This window comes from Pan troglodytes, chromosome 3, assembly GCF_028858775.2.
Source record: "Pan troglodytes isolate AG18354 chromosome 3, NHGRI_mPanTro3-v2.0_pri, whole genome shotgun sequence".
Taxonomy (NCBI): Eukaryota; Metazoa; Chordata; class Mammalia; order Primates; family Hominidae; genus Pan; species Pan troglodytes.
Genome location: NC_072401.2, coordinates 49,807,366 through 49,825,007, shown reverse-complemented (window position 1 = coordinate 49,825,007; position 17,642 = coordinate 49,807,366). Strand labels below are relative to the sequence as shown.

Below are 17,642 nucleotides of genomic sequence, written 5' to 3'. Positions count from 1 at the left end.
CCATTCAATGAGGAAAGAAGAGTTTGTTCAATAAATTGTGCTGAGACAACTGGATAGTCACAGGAAAAAGAATAAAGTTGGACTACTACCTCATACCCCATATGAAAATCAACTTGAAGTGCATCAAATAATTAAATATGAATGCTAAAACTATAAAACTCTTGGAAGAAAACATAAGGATAAATTTTCAAGACCTTGGATTTAGCAATGGTTTTCTAGATGCATTACAAAAGTATGAACATCAAAAGAAAAAAGATACATTAATTGGATTATCAAAATTAAAACCTTTTGTGCTTCAAATGTTATTATCAAAAAAGTGAAAAGACAACCCTCAGAATGACAGAAATTATTTGCAAAACATATCTGATAGGGAGATCATATCAAGAATATGGAAATAACTTGTACAATTCAATAATAAAAAGACAACCCAGTTGAAAAATGGTTAAAGAATATGAAGGGACATTTTTTCAACAAAGATACACAAATGGCCAAAAGGCACATGAAGAGATGTTTAATATTTTTAGTCATCAGGAAAATGCAAATCAAAACCACGATGAGGTGCCGCTTCACATTCACTTGGTTGGTTATAATCAAAAGTCGGAGAATAACAAGTGTTAACAAGATGTGAAAATGTTGGAACCCTTCTAAACTGCTGGTAGGAATATAAAATAGTGCAACTAGTTTGGAAAGCAGTGTGGTGGTTCCTCAAAAATGTATACATGGAGCTATCATTTGACCCATCAGTTACACTCCTAGGTATATACCCAAGAAAAATGAAAACATATGTCCACGCAAAAATGTGTACATTGATATTATAGCAGCATTACTCATAATAGCCAAGAGATGGAATCAACCCAAATGATTATCAGCTGATGAATGGATAAACAAAATGTGGTATATCTATATAATGGGACATTTTCAACCAGTAATAGGTATGAAGTACTGATACTTGCTACAAGTTGGATAAAATATTATATTAAGAGAAACAATTCAGTCCAAAAAAACACATGTTACATGATTCTATTTATATAAAATGTTCAAGATAGGAAAATCTGTAGAGATGGAATGTAGATTTGTGGTTGCCTGGGGCTGGGGGTGGGAGTTTGGGTGTTTTGGGAGGTGAAAACTGGAGTACAGGGTTTCTTTGGGGGATGCTAAAATGTTCTAAAACTGATTATGTTAATTGGGTGGACAACTCTGTGAATGTACTAAAAACTATTGAATTATAGACTGTAAATTTGCGAATTGTGTGGTATTGTGAGTTATATTTCAGTGAAGCTTTTGCCAAAAACAGTATTACTTCTGAGGCAACAGTTATACAATTTTGGTATTAAGTATTCAGCCCTCTCCACATGGGTTTTTCAGTTGTATGTGTCCAAAATAACCTTAAATTTTAGGCTGGTTTTTTTTTTTTGAAAAGGACTTTATTTGGTATGGATGAGCAAATGTCCAGTGCACTTCCAAAATATAGATTCATTTAAACTTGGTTTGTGACTTATTAGCATTGTGAAGTTAATGGTTGAAAAGGTCAAGAGATATGAAATAGGAGAACAAATTCTTTAGACATTTTTCCTTTTAAAACAGGTGCACCCTATCCTGAGACACAGTTGGTGTAACCCCTATATCCATTTTTGTTGTTGTTGACATCTCAGCAGAAAATACTATTTTCAGAAAGTATTATTTTGCCTATGAGTTATACATTTACAACCTATCATTCTTACCCAGCTATGAAAATGATCTTAGGGCACTGCACCAGAATCCTGAATTGCTGCTGTAAGAGTCGATTCTGTTTGCCTCTTGTCTCTCTTTTTGCCTGTGCATCTTTCTACTTAATAAATTTGAAAAGTGTATTAGTCACAGTGGTTTTGGATTCTGCTTTCCTAAAGCTCTGCTCTAAGTGAGCTGTTGCACTTCTAAACTAAAATTTCCCTGTTCTTTGCCATCTTTCACCCTGTGCTTTTCCAGACCTAAAATGTCAAAGTATCAAGCAGATGAAATTAAATTTGGAACATAGGTTTGGTAGGAAATGACTCCATGCTTTCAGCAGATCTGTAGTTTCATTATTATTATTTTTTTTAAAAAACAAGGGACTGTTAATAAAAGATTCACTGAATCCAGTCATTTGTCTCAATTAAGTACTGTATTTACATAAAATACGTGATGCTGTAAAATAAAAGCAGTGCAGGCTATTTGTTGAGATACCTGGACAGTTACAGTAGACTAGATTTTTGCTTAATAATTACTTAGAGGAGAGGGGTTTTAGGTACACTTGGATATACTTGAATATCTTTGTGTGTGTGTGTGTGTGTGTGTGTGTGTGTGCATTTGGACTAAAGTGGCTAAAACACTTCTTCTGACCCCATTTGGCAGAAGGTAAAAACGACTTTCTGTTTGCAAGGATCTTGTGCCCATGGAGCATCAGGCAAGGACATTCTGTTATGCTTCTTAAAAGAACTGGCACTACAGATCCCTTAACCAGAAGTGCACAGAGTCATATTTTTGTGATTGGCAGTACATTCTTTATTGCCTTTATTTTTGTTTTCCCTCCTCTCTTCATGTATTGTACTGTGGACCCACATGACTCAGATTATGTCTTACTTACAGTGTTGCTGAATATGGCTAGAGAAAATGTGAGAATGAGTACTGAAAAAACAACTTACCAGAAATCAGGACTCCTTCTGGTTTCCATCACTGGCTCTGCCACACTCTCTGGCCTTAGATTAAATTCCCTTCACTCAACTGATATTTTAAAACACATACCATGTGCAGGGTACTGTCTATATGTCTAGCCTTATTGAATCTCAGTTTTCTCATCTGTAAAATAAAACATGAAATTTAAGCTGTAAACCTGATTGATTATTCTGCGACAATTCAGAGAGCAGAGGTTAACACATTTGACTGTTAGGGTACCTTCCCCGCGCCCCCCATCAGAATTTTTACTCATATTTGCAAATTCCGTAGTACAATCCTTACTCACTGAGATGTCCCCTGTATCCTTAAGTGGCGCTAATAAATACTGGTAAATGTGCTAAACTAAATTGAAAGTCATTTTAAATGAAAATTGTGTTTGTATATACAGCCTTATAGCAAGGTCACCAGTTGAGTTGTGAAACTGAGCAGCTTATGATAGAGTGTCACAATTCTAAAATGGCTGGAAATTTCTTACAATCTGACTATAAGGGATATAAGATACTTTCCTATTCTTGAAAGACTATTAGATTTTATTCCATTAGCTCTTCTATTTTTCTTCTCTCTTTCAAGAAAAAAATGACCAAATGCACATAGAAAATAATGTGGTTGTAGCCCAGTAGTTGTTGGCTAAAGTTCTTAGTTTTGGAGACCAAACTAAGCCATTTTAGAAACTGTCCTTTGGCCCTAGTTATGGATGCTTCAGCCCTGCTCAGGGTCAATATGCTTCCTCACAGTGGGAGATGGAGAGAAGTAGTCCTGCCCCCCTGCCCCACCACTTTTTTTTTTTTTTTTTTGAGACAGGTCTCACTCTGTCACTCAGGCTAGAGTGCAGTGGCATAATCACCGTTCACTACAGCCTCAACTGTCCAGGCTCAAGTGATCCTCCCACCTCAGCCTCCCAAGTAGCTGAGACTACAGCATGTGCCACTACTACTGGCTAATTTTCTATTTGTATTTTTTTATTATACTTTAAGTTCTAGGGTACATGTGCACAACGTGCAGGTTTGTTACATATGTATACATGTGCCATGTTGGTGTGCTGCACCCATTTACTTGGCATTTACATTAGGTATATCTCCTAATGCTATCCCTCCCCCCTCCCCCCACCCCACTTCAGGCCCCGATGTGTGATGTTCCCCACCCTGTGTCCAGGTGTTCTCATTGTTCAATTCCCACCTATGAGTGAGAACATGCGGCGTTTGGTTTTCTGTCCTTGCGATAGTTTGCTCAGAATGATGGTTTCCAGCTTCATCCATGTCCCTGTAAAGGACATGAAATTGTCCTTTTTATGGCTGCATAGTATTCCATGGTGTATATGTGCCTCATTTTCTTAATCCAGTCTATCATTGTTGGACATTTGGGTTGGTTCCAAGTCTTTGCTATTGTGAATAGTGACTCCTGGCTAATTTAAAAAATTTTCTTTAGAATGGAGATGGTGGAGGTGGTCTCACTATGTTGCCCAGGCTGGTCTTGAACTCCTGGGCTCAACCAGTCCTCCAACCTCAGCCTCCCAAAGTGCTGCATTACAAGCGTGAGCCACCACACCCGGCCATCCTTCTATTCTTCTCATTTCTCCCTAACCCCAAATATGGATAGGTCTCCATTTGTTCTAAGAAGTGCTGTGCTGTTGTAATTAGCTTAATTAATCAAATGTATCTTTGATGATCCATTTATTAATTCATTTTTTTTCTTTTAGACAGCAAAGGACTGAATTTTGTTAAAACCCACCCTTGCTCACAGGGCATTTATAAAGAAAACAACCTCCACAATGAAACAAAAATTCTGGGGAGATGCGGTGTGAGGTCCGCTCCAGGCCATGATGGGTGCTCTTTGGCTTCTCTCCTCTGTTGGGCCTGTGGCCACATGTCCCCCCGCCCACCACCGCCACTGCCCCCATGCCCATGAAGGGCCGCTTCCCCATCGCCACACCCTGCAGTACCTGAGCCAGGGAGAGGTGGTGTTCGAAGACTTGGCGAAGGTCATGACAGTGAATTACAAAACACATGGGGAGCTGGGTGAGGGCACCAGGAAATTTGCGTTTTCAACATATCTTAGATCCAATACAAAATCCCATGAGTGCAGATCATGATGTTTAAGGACAGGATGCCATCATCCTTCCTGTCTCCACACCCATCAATACTTAGATTCTGGGGAGCAAGTCCTGTTGGAAGTGGAGACCAAGAATAATAAGGAGGTCATTGAGTCCATCGAAAAATGTTGGGGAAGAATGAGGAAACCCCCAAGAAAGAGGAGAAAGAGAAAAAGCAGCTGTCTCACCCAGCCCACTTTGGCCCTGGAAAGTACTGCCTGAAGGATTGTACCTGCAAAGTGGAAGGACAGGTGCCCTGCCTGGGCCTGATACCCAAGGAAATGGGGAAGTGCAGAGCCACTGTGAAAGTCAGTACCCAGGACTAGCACCCAAGGTCATTGTGGGCTGGGGCAATTGTGACTGACCAATAGGGAGACTGGTATGGGGTTACCCTGGCCCCAGTAAGCCCTCAGTTCTGTCCTTGAAAACTCTGGAAATCCTTTTGCAATAAAAGGTTCCCATTTACACACCTGTGTAAAAGGGCTTGGGGAGAGGAACATGTGCAGCCGAGCTGCTAAATGAATATCCTTGCTCCTTGGGTAAATAAAAGGCTTCCCAATCACTGCAACAAAACAGCAACAACAGCAACAACAACAACCACAACAATTCACAACATCCCAGGTTTTAGGCAGCAGAATCATCTGGTGGGACTCAGTCTTGATACTTTCCTGTATGTGTTTGGATTTTTCTCATTTTGGTTACAGTTGCCATCACTTCTATTACCATCCCCCTGTGCTTGTACAATCCCTTGCCCTTAGTGAGAAGGCCAACTTCTTAAAATACTTTTTTTTTCTCTTAAATACTTAAGTAGAGTCAAGGGGATATAAACAGATTACAAGAAACACAAAAATCCTGCTTACCAAGCGCTGTCTGTTCTGCTATCACTATTATTGAAATCTTAAGAAACTTTGAGTTTTCAGTAATCATGTACAAATAAACAATCATTTCAGGAGGAAAAGGTAGGAATAGGGGCTGAAAGTATTCAGATTCAAAATAACAAAGTTATTTTAAGAAGCAACACTAATGATCTTTGGCTGGAATTTCAGGTAGACTGCCAGGGAAGTTTTGGCTGGCAGGCCTGATGCCCTTCAAATCACACCACATTACAGCCTTCACCTGTGGGTGAAGTTGATCCTGCAGGGCACCTTTGGCAGACAGAAGAGAAGCCGTGACTGGATCTTGTTCTCTGTCTGGGGAGACTCAGGCAGGAGTGCCACCCACAGGAAGTTGAGCTAAATGCATTACTCAGAGAAAGATAAAGCAATATAAACAGAAGAAGAATACATCCTCAAGCCAGAAGCAACAGTCAACAACATAGCTAAGAAAGTAGGGTAGAATATGGGGCAGAATAGCAATGTTAGACTGTAAATGGAAGAATGACAAATTTCACCAGTAACACAAATGTCAGAAGCTGGTTGGGATGAAGCATATAGATCAGGTCAATTGGTTCTGGACCAGACTCCTGAACAGTGATTGGAAGCTGGCAGTTCTCTGCTGTCTTGGGTGCAGACCTCATGGGTTGAAGAGACCAACATTACTTAGAAAAAAAAGCAGAAAACCTGGTCTTTGTTTTATGCAGTTCATTTCTCACAGTTAACTTTACTGTTTAACTATGACTTGTAGAAAGCTGTAATGTATTATCACTGTTCTTCAGTACAGAAAGTAAGACAAACAAATAAATGGAAGAATTAGAACTGAACCTTGATTTTCTAAAAACTAGACGCACACTGGGTATTTGTTGAATATTAGCTTTTCAAAAAGATTGTCTTACTTTTTTCTTCATCAAATCAAAGGATTTAGTAAAGTTTTATTTCTGTTAGTATCCAAAGACCTACATAAAAAGTACATTAGCCCTAAAAAGCTACTAATTAGAATTGATTAACATATGAAGAAACAAATTAGTTATGTAATCATGTATATTATAATGGTCAATAAATTATATAAACATATATAGTATGCAAATATTTTATAAACATAAAGTTATTCTTCACTCTTGAATAATTATGCAGGTCAATCTTCAAGAAATCAGTGGGAGTTTTACTTTTATTTCTAATTACTTATTTTTTAGTCTGTTTTAAATTAACAGTTAGATTTCCATCTGTGTATCAATAATTAGATACACAAGTTTTAGGTTAATTAGAATGATTGCCAATAGTCACATTGTTTTTGATAGCTTCCATTGTAATAATGCTTCAAGGTGATTACTGGTTCTTTAACTTGTGTAAGAAACAATATTCCTTTTTTTAAATTTTACTTTAAGTTCTGGGATATATGTGCAGAACGTGCAGGTTTGTTACATAGGTATGCATGTGCCATGGTGGTTTGCTGCTCCTATCAACCCGTCATCTAGGTTTTAAGCCCCACATGCATTAGGCATTTGTCCTAATGCTCTCACTCCCCTTGCCCCCAACCCCCCGATAGGCCCCGGTATGTGATGTTCCCCTCCCTGTGTCCACGTGAAGAAACGATATTCTTGAACTACATTAAAAACTCAGGAATCGGTTTTATGCTACATGTATACTTTTCCTGGACTATGTATTCCACTGGGAAACATTATGAAAGAACGTGGGAGTGTAACTGTTTTGCTCTTCAGGGCAGTTATTATCAAAGCCTCTAAAAGCATTCTGCAATCAATTTTTATTGTCAGTCTTTTACAAAGATCCTCAAAGTCCACTAATTGGCTCGTAAAACTACATAGTAAAAGAAAAGGGGAAAATTAAGCATGGTGCATTACACACGATATCAAAAGTGGAGACCTAATCTATCACTATTAATGCATTTAGTTATTGATAGGCATGCGTCTAGAGTCACATTTTAAAGCTTTGGTCCTAATATTGTCACAGACTCACTGGCAGCCATGGCAGTGGTGTTGCTGCCACCGTCTCCTCTGTCTCGATGTTCTATCATGGAAATCAGGGATACTAACACTGAGTAACTCTGAGAGAAAACCATTTACAAAGAAATTTGAAATTCTGAGAATAATCAACAATCTTTTTTAACAAAAGTGCTGGCAGTTATATATTGGAATATTTACATGATAGTAGATGTTCTGAGTGGATGTGGAACAGGGGAGATTTTAGGAGGGCGAGATAAAAAAAGAATCAGAGGCTGGGAGTGGTGGCTCATGCCTGTAATCCCAGCAATTTGGGAGGCCGAGGGGGATGGATCACCTGAGGTCAGGAGTTTGAGACCAGCCTGGCCAACATGGCAAAACCCTGTCTCTACTAAAAATACAAAAATTAGTTGGGCATGGTGGCACGTGCCTGTAGTCTCAGCTACTCAGTAGGCTGAGGCAGGAGAATCACTTGAACCTGGAAGGCGGAGGTTGCAGTGAGCCAAGATCATGGCACTGCACTGTAGCCTAGGTGACAGAGCGAGACTCCATCTCAAAACAAACAAACAAATAATCAGAAAAATAAAAACATTAATGAAATCCTGGCAAAAAAGGCAACAACTGGGCACCCTTTAATATGGTCACACAGTACATATTTGTGTTGTGTCTATTAAATAAGTTTACTTTTAAAGTCCTTTTGTTGAAACACAGTAGGTAGCTGGAATTATCTACTCTTGGTTATTGAAATCAATGTATTTGTGTGTCAACCACATCATTTTGGCAAGTGATAATAGTATCTATTTATAACAACTTTTCATTTTTATTAATACATTCTGAGATATCAGTATATTTACTGTTCAGATTATTTGGCTAGAATTACCCTTAGTTGTGTCTGAACTTTCCTAAAAATTATACCCATCTTATCCATTTTTGCATTTGAAAATTAAACTGCTGGTGGTACATAAATGTATTTTCTACAATGACAACAGTTAATGTCCTTCTAAGTTAATATATGAAGGACCTTTTCTATCTCAATAAGTAACATCCTTGGTTCCAAATTAGCCATTTTAATTCCACTGCCACATTGTTTCTTAGAAATCATACCATGTTTTTGGAAAATTTAATTTCACTTATTATGTGACTTGCTGGCCATCCAGGCATATATTCTGGAGGAAGACTTTTAAAATAAAGCCATTCTTAACAGCCAAAATGTAGAAAATAGTCCTATTTTCTAGGTATCTATAGATGAAGGAAAGAGTATCTTCTCATACTATGTTCTAGGGCCCTATACCTGAAATTGAGTCTTTACAGGAAGATAAAGTCAGCTGCAGCCCTACTAGCTGAACTGAGTGCAGATACAGATTGGTGTAATAACTGTCCAGAAGCTCCTATCCACAGGCTGAAATTTATCCAAGCCAGATATATAAGATAGTCTTATTCAAAAATTATCTTCCTATTTGATGACTAGTATTTCCATTTCCTGTTTATTTCGATTAGCCGCATGTAAAGCAGTTCTTTCTGAAACTGTCGATATTAGATCCTGGAAGGTAATTAATTGCATAATCTAGTTGTCCATATCTTCCATCTGTAAGGTGTATGTGTTGTGTTCTTGCATGTCTGAATGATGGCTTTGAACTGTATCCTTGCATTTATTTTTGCATCTCTATGGGATTGTGGTGTGTGTGTGTGTATTGCGTGTGTGTGTATGTCTGTATCCTATAATACAGCAACCTGTGGTCTGTTCATGTCAAATCCTTGAAAAGTTTGGAAAAAGAAAATGAAGAAGACAGGTGGGAATAAATGCTAGTGTAATAGGTAAGAGCTGGGAAGTATATACATATTCAGTATATTTCAGCTATGAATTCACAGATTACTTGAGACTTTATGTTCTTTACGCCAACGTGTTGCATTCTGAGGAGATGGGGCATAGTCACTACAGTGGTGTGATGCTGGGAGAGTGGTTGGGAGCAGAAATAATGATAATGAGCCACTCATCAAGATTTTTAGGCCAGAATGGCCAATCGCAGTAGAAAACACTCTCAGACTATAGCTGGCCTGTGGTTTCTTCTGACTACTTTCTATAGTTTCCTTGAGGCACTAAGTGCTTTCTTATGGGTATCAGTGGACTCTGAGAAGTCTATTAGAAATAAATGTAGATACAGCTGGTGTTCAGTTTCAACAACATTCTCTGATTTTAAATTCCTTTGGGTAGCCTTTTTAAAAATATCAAATGATTAATTTTATAAAACTTCGTTGTTTATAAGTGTATATATAATTACAAAATTATATTTTAAACTTTGGGTAGTCTTTTAAAGACTATCAAATGATTGTTATAAAATTGTTTTCATAATTTTATATATTTGTATTATAAAACTTGCATTTTTTTCATCATTAAATCTTTACTAAGTGGAACTTGGTAGGTTCCAGGTGCTGTTATTGATTCCTAGCATATAGTAGTGATCACTAGGCAGACGTTATCTTTACTACATAGAGTCTGCATTCCAACAAATGAACTTGACCAGTATGTGACTAGTATGATGCAGTGGATCATATAAAGATGTAATGAGGATTGACTTGGTTACTTTGGCCTGGGAGTTTAGTATATGCCCTAAGGTATCTTTGACATCCTGATATCAGAAGGACTAAAAGGAGCCAGCTATTCAAACACTGGGGCAGGGAAGGAGAGATGGCATTCTAGGCCAAGAAAACATGACCAAGCATAATAGATTCTGGGAAGAGAAAGAAAACAGCATGGCCATCAGGTAGAGTGGGATTGAGGTAGCGTGAAGTAACAGATAAGACCAGAAAAATAGCCAGGGTGAGAAGAAATGTAGGGCTTCATAAGCCAAGGGAATGATTTTGGATTTTATTCTAACTGCAGTGGAAGTTAATGAGGATTTAAACGGGAGAGTGACATGATCTGATATGCATTTTTAAATGAAATTCTCTGGCTACTGTGTGGAGTCTGGATTAAGGAAGGCAGCAAAAGGGAAAGTAAAGAAGCCATTTAGGAGGCTATTATAGTTGTCCAGGCAAAAAAATAGTGGCTGGGTGCATTGAGATGAAATTAGTAAAAATGGAAAGCAGTGAATGGATTTTATATATACATATATATATAGAGAGAAGTTTTATATATATATATATATAACTTCAATACTATATATATATATGTTGAGAAAGCTAAACTAGCTGGTGGATTAGATGTGCAGTGTGAGGCAAAGGGGGAGAGGTTATAAATTAGAAGAGGTGTGGGCCCAGGATTAAGCTCTGGAACATTCAAACATGTAGAAGTTTAGCCAAGGTGGTGGAATTAAAAAGTTACACTAATAAGAACAGGTAGTATGAGTGCAGTATGAGTGTGGTATTATGGAAGCTAAGAGAAGAAGGTATTTTATGAATGACCAGCAAGCTGTGCTTAATGCCACTGAAAGGTCAAGTACATTACAAGTAGAGCCACATCCCTATGATTTGAAAACAAGAAAGTAATTGGCGACCTAGAAAAAAACAGTCTTAGTCAAGTGGTGGCCGAAAATTTTGGTTGGAGAAAGCTTAGAAGAGAACAGGGAAATGAGGAAGGGGTGATGATAAATATAGATTACTCTTTCAATAAGTTTTTTTAATAAGGTGAAAATAAAAATGACAATAATTGAAACAAAACATGGGGTCAAAGGAGCTCACTTGTTTTAAAGACATGAGATTCTAGAATGTGCTTGTATGCTGTTGGGGTGACCCAGAGTGGGAGAAATGGATAAAGCTAGGGAGAATGTGACTAACAGCAGGATGAAATCCTTGAGAAGGTGAGAGAGGGTGATATCCAGAGAATTGGAGGACATAGGTTGCATATGATAGGAATATTCTATTCATCATAACAAAGGACAAGATTAATACCTAAGAACAAGTGTAGATAGGGTTGTATTGTGTGGGTAGGTAGGGGTGGGGGGTGGAGTGATGCTGAAGGGAATGAGGAGTAAGAGAGAAGGAAGATGACAATTTTGAATAGGAAAAAAGATGTAAAATAGACTTAAAAAAAGAAAACAAACCACTAAGACAGTATGTTGGTATTGCCAAGTATGTTGAGACTTGTGGTCATGAATTAGTTTAGTAAAATCCTGTGCTTTGTTCCAGAAAACTGCACGATATGACAAAATTCCACTGTTTTCCTCTCTTCTGAGTGATTTCCTGTAGGCTAAATCTGAACAGTTATTGAAAGTTTAAGTTAGAATATTATCACAGAATTTTGAAGCTAGATGTGCCCTCAGAGCCCATCCAGTCCTAACTCATTGTTTTCCAGAATAAAAAATTATTTCCTATTGATTTCTTAAAACACATCATTCTTGCATTCTATGGTATAGAATCAACTTTTTTCTCATATATTTTCCACTCTGTACACCAAGCTTGTCAAACCCGCAGCCCGTGTGCCATGTGCAGCCCAGGACGGCTTTAAATGCAGTCCAATATACATTCATAAGCTTTCTTAAAACAATATAAGATTTCTTTTTTTGCGATTTTTCTTTAGCTCATCAGCCATTGTTAGTGTTAGTGTATTTTATGTGTGGCCCAAGATAATTCTTCTTCCAATGTGGCCCAGGGAAGCCAAAAGATTGGATACCCCAGCAGTACACTGTATACATATATATATGTTATCATTGCTCCTGTAAATTTTTATTTTTCTCACTTATTTACACATTTATATCTCCAATTTGCTTAGTTCATCTTCTTCCTTTCCTTCATTCAGCCAACTACCAGTTCAGGTCCTCCTTCTGTCTTCCCTAAATGATAATATCCTTGAAGATTTAAAGAATCAGGTGTTATTTTTTGGTTGCACTCTCAAAGCCTGGCACAGTTCCTGACTCTTTGGTGACTTTACCTTACTGAGGTAATTTACATTACTGTAATTTACATTACTGATTACTGAGGTAAATAAGTTTTACTTTTGTTTCAATAAGTGAGATTGAGTAGGAAAGATGGATCAAAACATTTTTATTGTGATTAATGAATCTGTAGCCAAAGAATATTTGATATCCTAGAGAAGTAGAGCTGAGCATGAGTTGAATTAGCTCTTAATGGAATTGGCACCACTTCCTTTAATGCTTCTCTTAGAAAGTCTAGTGATTTTTTTCCCTTTCTATATCTGCTTAGTTGTGACTGGAGTTGTATTATTACCATGGCTGCAGAAATCTTGAGTACCTGACGAGCTTTGATATTGTACTCAGAAGCTAGAAAGAAGATGTTGGTTTAAAATAGATCAAGCTCTTAGGAATTCTATAGAGATTATCACGTAATTTAGAAGAGCTAAATATATTTCTCAGAGAGGCAGCCTATTTCCACCTCATCTCTGGGGTTTTAACGATGTCTCCTTTTATTTTCTCCTAAGGTTTTATCTGAATTTCTTTTTTACCGTCAAGTCAGTGCCTCATTATTTGAGTTTATTATGTACCAGGAAGGTTTCATTAAAAACCAACCATGTCATTGTATTTCTTATTTTGAGCAGGTAAAAGTTTGATCTAAAATGAAAATCTTCTGACTTTTGCTTCAGGGTAAAAAGTGTGCAATAAACTTGAAATCAGTCTCTGGCTATAAAATTCTTTCCCCAAAGCTTTCTTAAGTACATCTCCCCTGCAGCTACTCCTAATTTCAACCTCCCCTTTTCTTCTGTCTCCTGACCTAAGATGTCTTCCTACCTCCCCTCCAGTCATTTACTGCTGTCAGAATAATCTTTAAAACTATAGTTCTGATGATCACGTCTTTGCAAACACTTCTTTTGGCTTTCTTTTGCTTGGAGAGTATGGTTAAAGCTTCTTAAATAGACAGACCACAGCGTGGTCTACTTCTAACTTGCCCTTCCATTTTTCTGCCCTCTTGCATATGTCCTGCACTTTAAATAAATTTCTCTTATCACCCTTCCCTGAACATACCTCTCGTTTTCTCACCTTGAAACTTTAGCACATGAGACTCAGTCACATGGACATTTATTCAGAGTCCCAGCTCCCCATCTCAGTACTTCATATTCAGCACAAAGGCCATGTCATCACATTTTCATGACAACTTCCAGTTGGAAGTAATTTTTCACTCATCTGAATTTGCATAGTGCTTCAAAACATCTCTTTATCAAAAAGAATTCTGACTTGTGCTGTTATTACATTGGTATTGCTAGGTGCCTTTCTAAAATGTAGGTGCTAAAATTTAGGTTGTTTTTCTTGATATTCCTCATATGGATTGTAATGCCTTTCACCTTGTTTCCAAAATGAATCACTGAAATATATAGAAAAAGCATTTTATTCAGCAAATACTTTTGAGGGATCATTATGTTCCAGGTACGTTAGATGCTGAAGATATAGTGGTGAAGAGGGTTGACATAGTCTTTGCCTTTATGTTCATAGATTCTAATAAGCAGTATAGACATTTGTCAAATACTTTATAATAATCAAGATATTGCAACAAACGATAAGTGCATTAGAAAGTGCTCTGGGAACACAGAAGACTACTATATCTCGATCTCTATACCGAGATCTATAATAGGGAGCTAATAGGTAAATGGAAAAAGTGTGTACTGTGAAAGAATGTCCCAGGCAGAGGGAACAGCACGTTTGAGCACAGCAGCAAAAGAAGTGGAGGCTCCTTTCAAAACTGAAAAAAGTCTGGTGTGGCTGGAACATGTAACGTGTGCAGTAGAGGGTATCAGATGAAGGTCAGGATGTGGAATGTCTTGTAAGCCATGTCAAAAAGACAAAACAAAATTGTGCTTTATCCTAAGGGTAATGGGGAGCCAAAGAAGGTTTTTAAAAGAGGCCTGGTGAGATCCGTGTTTTCAAACAAACACTAACTACATTTTGAAGAGTGGAATGGAAAGGGGCCAGAAGAGTATAGGGAAACCAGAAAAGATTATATTCTTGGAGTTTAGGTACCAGACTTTGGCTTAGGCAAGGAACCCATGTCAATTAGGTTGGAGAGAAATTTAAGCCTTCAAGAGAAGTAATTGAGAGACGGAAATAACAGGCCTTACATTTCAGGGGTGACGGAGAAGTAAGGTTCAAGACTGTCTTCCATGTTTCTCACATGAACAACTGAGAGGAGAGGAACCTGTGTGTTGAAAGAGGGAACACTGGAGGAGGAACAAATTAGGAGGCACAAAAAGAGGAAAATTTTCATTTATACATGTTATACATCCAATGGCATCTGCTAGGCAGTTAGATATGTGATTGGAAGAGTGACCTAGTTAATTATATAGATAAAGGAACCATATGCATGTAAGGCAGTAAGTAAAGCAATAAATGTGGGTGAGAGCTCCAAGTAACAAAAGTGTAGAGTCAGCAAAGGGTCTAGGAGAGAACCCTGAGACTCTCCAACTTTTAAAAGCTAGGTAAGGAGAAAAGGGGCTAGCAAAGAGAACTGAGAAGAAACAGCTGATGGAAAACCAACGAACCAACCAACCAACCAACCAACTAACCAACCTCAGTGCAAAGTAATGTGACAGAAGCTAAAAGAGAATTTCGAAGAGAAGGGAGTGGTCACAGGGTCAAATGCTGCTAAATGTCAAGCAGTATGAGGACAGAAAAAATGTCTATTGGGCATAATGGCAAAGATGTCATAATTGACTTCGGTGAAAATCGTGGAGCAGTACGTAAAAACAGACTGGAATATGTTGGGCAGAAAGTGGAAGGTAAGGAAATGGAGACAGTGATTGTAGACAGCTCTTCCCAAAAGTTTTGCTGTAAAGGGCAGGAAAGCCTATAGCTAACGTTGTCTGTGGAGGTGAGGGTGATTTTTGGGATCATTTGCTTATTTTTAAAATGGGAAAGGAGCTGGGGTGGGGAGGGAGAGGAGAGATAAATTAACAACAATGAAGAGAGGGAATAATTAAAATGAGAAACCCTGAGAAGACAGAAGGAGATTGAACCTGTGTAGTGAAGGTATGGGAGGAGGTAAATCTCTTCCTTTACACAATGGAAGAAGTAAAACGTTGATATGAATGTGAATAAGCTTGTATACAGCATTTGACTGCGGGAAATCTATTGTGATAACTTACTTCTTTTGGGTATAAGAGTTAAGTTTATCTGCTTTGAGAAAGGATGATATAAGATTAAGGAGAGAGAAGAAAGTGGAAAAAGCCATAGTAGAAGGTAAGAGTGAACTGAAGAAAAAGATAACATAGATTGTAGGGCAATGCTGGGCACCTGCTTGCAATTGGCAGCTCCACATTTATTGTGGTGGCCGTCTATTCACAGGTGCTATGTTCTGATTGTTTGCCCATTCAGGGGGAGTGGAGTTTTAGGGTAGAGGCTGATTTCCATGTAGCCAAAAAGCTTGAGGGAATTTTCAGTGAGGTTTTTGGTAATGCCTTATAGAGCCACAGAGAGCCCAAGTTTTTCTCTGTTCCAAAGTGGTGGTTGTAGTGATCATACCCATCATCTATCCCATAGCACAGTAGTAGTTTTCAATCTTTATTAGCTGCAGACATCTGTCAACCCCAGTCCTGGGAGGAATTCCATCTTATACTTGTATTTCTCTCTTCTGAAATTTTCCTTTCACACTGTCAATGACAAGGCAGGAGCAAACTCCCGGATTATGACACATGAACACATTGTGTCTCCAGGACAGAGAAGCAGTGGAACCAGAACTCCAGCATCCTAGAATAACAGACTGTGAGGAAGTCCAGCGATCTCATCACAAGAAATAGCTCAAGTAAATTTAGTATCGCCATTGTTACTAAGTGCAAAAAAGCTCTCCTTGGCTGATGATTAAGCAATAGCCCTCATCTGCAGTCATAGTTAACAAGCAGCTAGGCAACACCAGACACAAATCTCTTGTCCTATTAGAGTAAGTATATGTTTTTTTCCTACAATATTATAACATATTAATAGAACGTCTTAATAGAGCCTCAAGTTCTTATTAACATAAGCAAAACATTCCCTTCCTGTCATGTCAACAAACCGAAGTATGTTTTCCTTTCACTGTCTCAGCTATCATAGTATATTGCCAAATATTTTGGAATATAAAAGTGTAGAGCTTAATTTGAAACTTTTTAATATACTTCCACCAAGTAAGTACCTTAAATCTGGCATATATTTTGTTATTCTTACATAACATATGTTTCCTCTTTCTTACATCTTGGAGTTTTATTATGAATATACTAATCCTTCTTTGTCCTTTTGCAAATAATGGAATTTCTGGGATTGGTGCTAAGTTCCAGGTTTCAGTCTTTAAAAATCTTGGACTTGAAGTAGGAATGCATGTTATCCAAAATAAAGTATTTCTTGATCATAACAAAAGCCTTGCAATGAAAAGAGAAGTTTGCCGAAACTTACTAATTTCTTTGTTGCCACCCTTTCATTTCTCAGGCACAGGTCCGAAAGTGGTTCTGAAGTTAAATTGAAAGTTTAGAAAAGGACAATTAAGTTATACTCACTATTAATTCTAGGCTTACTGTGAGGAACAAGGATAAGTTTATGAATTTTCTTGATATTAATAGAGAAGCTGATTTGCTGAAAATCAGCCTCAGTGTTTTGAGTTAGAAGACATTTCTAGACTCATTGACTGAAAATAATTTCATGATTGTTTAAATTTAGATGCTGTAGAGATTACTTCATCAAAGAGATGTTGACCAAATGGCAAATTTAATGAGGTTTCTCTAAAAAATGCACAATCACAATTGATATAATAGAACAATATATAGCCAAACCACGACCTCACATTTTACTAACATATAGGTCCTTTTCATTAAAGTGCTCTAGTTTAATCAACCCAAACATTCTCTAGATGCTTTACTGTTTCTTAAAAGTGATGAAATCTTGATATAGGAGGATTCTTCTGCCTCAGCTTCCTGAGTAGCTGGGATTACAGGCGCCCACCATCACGCCTAGCTAATTTTTGTAATTTTAGTAGAGATGGAATTTCACCATGTTGGCCAGTCTGGTCTTGAACTCCTGACCTCGTGATCCACCCACCTCGGCCTCCCAAAGTGCTGGGAGTCACTGTACCTGGCCTATTATTACTTTTGATGGGTTACCAGTGTCCAAGGTTTTATCTCCT

The 17,642-nt window shown here is 37.8% G+C and overlaps 1 protein-coding gene and 1 pseudogene across 4 annotated transcripts in view; both read left to right on the top strand.

Annotated features, from left to right (window-relative positions):
• Positions 1-17,642, top strand: part of CFAP299 (cilia and flagella associated protein 299) — a 692,782-nt gene that overhangs the window by 50,404 nt on the left and 624,736 nt on the right. The window lies entirely within an intron of this gene.
• LOC100611781 (small ribosomal subunit protein mS25-like) lies at positions 4,587-6,333 on the top strand (annotated as a pseudogene).